The sequence below is a fragment of the Sus scrofa genome, chromosome 8 (genome assembly GCF_054392235.1).
Source record: "Sus scrofa isolate SSC_HxYL_T2T_F1_AM1 chromosome 8, Sscrofa_HxYL_maternal_Yorkshire_Landrace_v2.0, whole genome shotgun sequence".
Lineage (NCBI taxonomy): Eukaryota > Metazoa > Chordata > Mammalia > Artiodactyla > Suidae > Sus > Sus scrofa.
Genome location: NC_139390.1, coordinates 54,988,006 through 54,994,005, shown reverse-complemented (window position 1 = coordinate 54,994,005; position 6,000 = coordinate 54,988,006).

The window sequence follows — 6,000 nt, the reverse complement described above, 5'->3', positions numbered from 1 at the left end:
CTAATTATATCAAACTTCTGGGATGTCATAAAAATTAAACAAAATGATGTATGCCAAGTCCTATTCAAAAAGATTGGTACACAGACATCTTTAATAGTGTAAACTCCTGTTACTATCTTAGCAAGAGAATAGACTATCAAATTGACTACCCCAAAAATATAATATTGGCATATTCACATATTCACCTATGATCTGAAATTTATTAGAGTTATCATGGACTTTAACTTTATTCCTCCCTGTGTAAGCACTGAGATTTTTGTAATTTATTTTTTAAATTTTATTGGAATATATTTGACTTACAAAGCTGTGTTAATTTCAAGCCTACATCAAAATTCATCAGTTATATGTATGTATATATATATATGTATGTATATGTGTGTGTGTGTGTGTGTATAATTCCATTTCAGATTCTTTTCCAATATAGTTTACCACACAATACCGAGTAAATTTTCCTGTGCTATACAGTAGGTCCCCTGTTACCTGTCTATTCTCTATATGGTAGTGTGTATATATCAATCCCAGGCCCCTAACTTATACCTCCCTCACCATGTTTCCCCCTTGGTAAAAAAAAAAAAAAAAAAAAAAAAAAGATTTGATTTCAAAATCTTTGAGTCTGTTTCTCTTTTGAAAGTTCAATTGTATCATTTCTATTACATTCCACATATTAGTGATCTCATATGATATTTGTCTGACATTTCACTTAATATAATAAATTCTTTTTTTCTTTTTAGGGCTGCAACCACAGCATACGGAACTTCCCAGGTTAGTGGTTGAATCACAAATTCACCTGCCATCCTATGCCACAGCCACAGCAACATGGGATCCAAACTGCTTCTGTCACCTACACCATAGATCATGGCAACACTGGATCCTTAATCCATTGAGTGAGGCTGTGGATTGAGCCTGCATCCTCATGGATAATTGTAGAGTTTGTTTCCAATGAGCTACAACAGGTACTCCCTCACTTAGTATGATAATTTCTAGGCCCATCCATGTTGCTGCAAATTATGTTATTTCATGCTTTTTGTGACTGAGTGATATTCTATTGTATATATGCACTGCATTTTTATTTTTAAATTATATCTTTTACTTCCTAATGAAATGGATCTTTCCCTATTACCTTTACAATCAGTATTCCAAAGAGGCTGGAGATACAAGTTTTAAGGTTTAACATTGAGCCTAGAATTAATTGATTTGAATAATGAAAGAGAATACTTTGTGTGCTTGATATATTTCAAGGGAAAAGATACAAGGGTATTTAAGCACTTTCTTGGAGAAAAATCATCACAAACCTAAAAACATCAGTGAAAATGGAACTTGAGTGGACAGATAAATCACTTAGAATTTAAAAAATTAGTTTACAAGAGGATGGACTGTGTAAACATCTCCTCTTATCCCACACAAAGTATTCAAGAAAATCTATTTTACATACAAATTCTTAAAAAAAGTAGCTGCTAGCTATTGGATAAAAAGTAATGACACATGGTAAATTGTAAAATCTGAGTTACACAGTTTTCTATATTTTGTAGTTGCTAAAAAGGTCTTAAACAATGAGACTAGATGAATCACTTAACCTTAGTATATATGTTGTTCCTACCCATTACCATGTCCAAAAGCAGAATAGTAGGTCAGAGTGTGCAGCCCAGGTTTAAAGCTTGTTTCTGCCACTTTTAGACCAGTCACTGTTTAAATTTTAATGGACTTTTATTGACCAACAATGTTGTTTTAGTTTCAGGTGTACAGCAAAGTGAGTTAGTGATACATATACATATATGCAGTCTTTTTCGGATTATTTTCCCATATAGATTATTACAGGATATTGAGTAGATTTCCCTGTTCTATACAATAGATCCTATTAGTTATCTATTTTATATGTAGTAGTGTGTATGTGTTAATCCTAAACTTCTAATTTATTTCTTCCCCTCATGTTTATATTTCGGTAACCACAAATTTGATTTTAAAATCTTTGAATCTTTTTCTCATTTGTGAATAAATTCTTTTGTACTATTTTTAAGTGGAGTTCACATATATGCAATATCATATTTTTTCATTTTTTTATTAAAGTACAGTTGATTTACAGTGTTCTCTCAGTTTCTGCTCTACAGCAAAGCAATCCAGTCATATATATATATATATAAAATCTTCTATCATGTTCTATCACAAGTGATTGGATATAGTTCCTGGTGATATCATATGTTTTAATGAATCACTTTACTCACCTGTAAAATAAGGATTATTGATGCTATCTTTCCATGGATTTATATTAATGTAGTAAAACATAAGTGTTCATTACAATTAGTATAAGGGACTCATCAAGACCAAATCACAAATATGAGACTAAGAGACAAAGATAAGGATATCCCTGGTCTATTTGTCTTTATCTTTTCATCCCTGACTTACTCAACACTTAATTCTTTCTCCTGACTTATAAGCAAAATTTTAAACCATTCTTGTTTAAAATGCCTTCATATATATATATATATATATATATATTTTTTTTTTTCTTTTGCTTTGACAGTGACACTTTACAGTGAAAAGGCAACTATTGGTTAGACAATCTTCTGCTCCTATGCTGTGTCAGGGGATCATTAAGTAATGATGGAATATAGGAGTTCCCATTGTGGGACAGCAGAAATGAATCTCACAAGTAATAATGAGGTTGTGGTTTCAAATTCTGCCCTTACTTAGTGGGTTAAGGATCTGGTGTTGCTGGGTGCTGTGGTATAGGTCACAGACAGGACAAAAATCCTGTGTTGTTGTGGCTGTGGTTTTGGCTGGCAGCTGTAGCTCTGATTCTACCCCTAGCCTGGGAACCTGCACATGCTGTGGGAGTGGTTCTAAACAAAAAAAAACAAATGAACAAAAAGAATAATAATGATGGGATATGATCTTATTGTATTGATTTCAGATAAGACAGCTTGTGAATTTTCACTAGATCCATGGTAGTATATATGGTATATATGTAGTATAATGCGGATGAATCATCACACTATAGAGTTGGAGAAATTCTAATGGATGACTGGCAAATTGCTTAAATTATTTTAGCTTCATTGCTTCTTTTTAATGCTATGAAAATTAAATTTGTTTTAATAAAGTGTGTAGCAAAATTCCTGACATTTTGGAAGCATGCAATAATTACTATTCACTCATATTTTAGACCTTATTAAATAAAGTGATAATATGAATAAAGCAATTCAATCAAGATTCCATGCATTGTTGTGTTCAATCACTGAAATATTTTTTAAAAACTAAAAAAAAATGTATTTGAATTCTATAAGAAATAATCAAGGTGGAGTCATTTGCAAACTAAATTTAAAATGTATCTTTTGAGTTCTCACCGTGATGAAGTGGGTTAGGAATCTGACTACAGCGGCTTGGGTCTCTGCAAAGGTATAGGTTCAAACCCCCACCTGGCACAGTGGGATAAAGGATCCAGTATTGCCACACCTTCAGCATAGGTTGCATCTGTGGCCCAGATTAGATTTCAGCTTCATTGAGGCTTTCTCTAGATTACAGGTCACCTCCTATTTGTTGTCCTTTGTCTCCTCTTCACTGTTCTCCCTCTGATTCTGGATCTTTAACACTTTCTATCTCTGCTCCTTTTCTTTGCTGAATTAAATACTTATTGAAGTTGTGAATTTATTTTCACCTTGAGACTGGAAGTTGATTTGAGGATTTGAAATGATAGGGTCCATTGATTAGCAGGACTCCTGAACTCTGAAAAAGTTTTACTCCAGACCACTCCATATACACTGCTTCCTTCCTGGGAGGTGTTCACTTTGGAATACTATATATTCTATCAGTTTCCATTGTGTTAAAGGTAAGAAAATAAAGTAGGGCAGTGGATGTGTGTGTGTGTTCCTACATGTAATATAACATTTTTCACTGAAGAAAACATGTCACAGTCTTATGAATTAAGCATGTATTCAATGTTGAAATAAAATAGAGAAATCTTGCAGGATGATCTCATATAGCTGTTCTCAAGGCCAGTTTTAAATTGAAGCCAACAACTTCCTTCCAAAGTACATATTTTTTCATTATCCCAACCAACCCCCCTCCCCACACACACTGCACATTTTGGTTTAAAAAACAGAGGTATGAAACCTGAGAATGACACCTTTATCCCCAAACTAAACTAAAAATCACATTTTATTTTATTTTTTATTTTACTTTTTGGGGTGTCTTTCTATTCCCCTCTCCACTGACCTTGATTAGATTATCCTTGTATTTAAACTACAATAATTATCCAAATTCTGACTTATTCACCTTGCCTCTACATATTCTGCCCCATAATTTATTCACTGATAATTGCCTCTGGATTCCTATGCCAACTGTTGGCACAAGTCTGTGTTTTGTAAAGAAATTTCATTCTAATATTCCTGGCATTGTTCATACAAGTGCATTTTTACAAGACATCATTGAAATTTCCCTCTAATTTCAGAGGAAAACAGACCTCTTGACTTTCCAGTATGGACCTGGATCTTTAAGAAAAGACATAGATTTTCCAAAGAAACAGTAATATGCAGTGTTAAAAGGCATGTTCAGAGAGAAGTGCCCAGTTATAAGAAGATTTTGGAGCCTAAGTAAGTGCTCAAAACTAGAGAAGATTTGATTTGCATTTTATGTTGAAGGAAATCTCTACAGGAGTGTCCTTGTACCCTGGCAATAAATTAGTTGGCCATTGCTGGAAAATATATCTTTGGCACCAAGTATTGACTAGAACAATGGTCCTTCTTCTATAAAACAATATAGTCTCCTCATGTAGGTGGTATGTATTGAGGTGAATATTATATTCAGAAAAAAATATCTGCTATAAAATTTGGTTGTGATGATTGTACAACAATAAATGTAATCAAGTAATTAATAATGCTATAAAATGTAAAAAAAAAAAGAAACCATTATCTGGAGTTTGGGGTTGGTAGATGCAAATTATTACATTTAACTTGAAACTAAATGTAAACTATTAAATTTACTCAATGCTACAATATAGCACAGAGAACCATATCCAGTGTCTTGGGATAGAACATGATGGAAGATAATATGAGTAAAAATGTGTGTGTGTGTGTGTGTGTGTGTATATACATATACATATATATATATGGCTGTGTCACCATGCTATACAGCAGAAATTAACACAACACTGTAAATCAAATATACTTTTTTTTTTAAAGGCCACATTTGCAGTATATGCAAGTTCCCAGGCTAGGCATCCAATCAGAGCTATAGCTGCTGGCCTACACCGCAATAACAGGATCTGAGCCATGTCTGCAACCTATACCACAGCTCATGTGAATGCCACATCCCTGACCCACTGAGTGAGGCCTCATCCTCTTGAATACTAGTCAGATTTGTTTCCACTGTGCCACAAAGGGAACTCCTCAACTATCTTTTAATAAAAAATAGTAAAAAAATGACAAATCAACATACAAATATAAAGTGTCTCAAACAAGAAAAAAGAAAGAAAGACACTAATATCTGAGGATGCCCAGCCAACATCAATGGTGGCATCCCCAGATTCTGCCCTTCCCAAATTCTGGTAGAAACAGCGGTGTGCATGGGAATCTCTTACATTCATTCTCCTTCCTACAGCACTCATTCAACACTCAATGATGGGAGTTTTTGGAGTTCCTGCCATGGCTCAGTTGTTAATGAACCTGACTAGTATCCATGATGATGCAGTTTGATGGGTTAATGGGCCTTGCTCAATGGGTTAATGATCCAACATTGCCATGAGCTTCGGTATAGTTCGCAGACATGGCTTGGATCATGAGTTGCAGTGGCTGTGGTATAGACCAGCAGCTACATCTCTTGACTTCGCCCCTTGCCTAGGAACTTCCATGTGCTGCAGGTTCAGCCCTAAAAATACAAAAAACAAACAAACAAACAAACAAACAAAATACTCAATGATAATGCAGCCACCGCCTCTTTTCATCACTATTGACAAATCTATACTGAGAGCTTTAGAGGCTGTTGTCTCCCAACAATGCCTAGTTTCTTCAT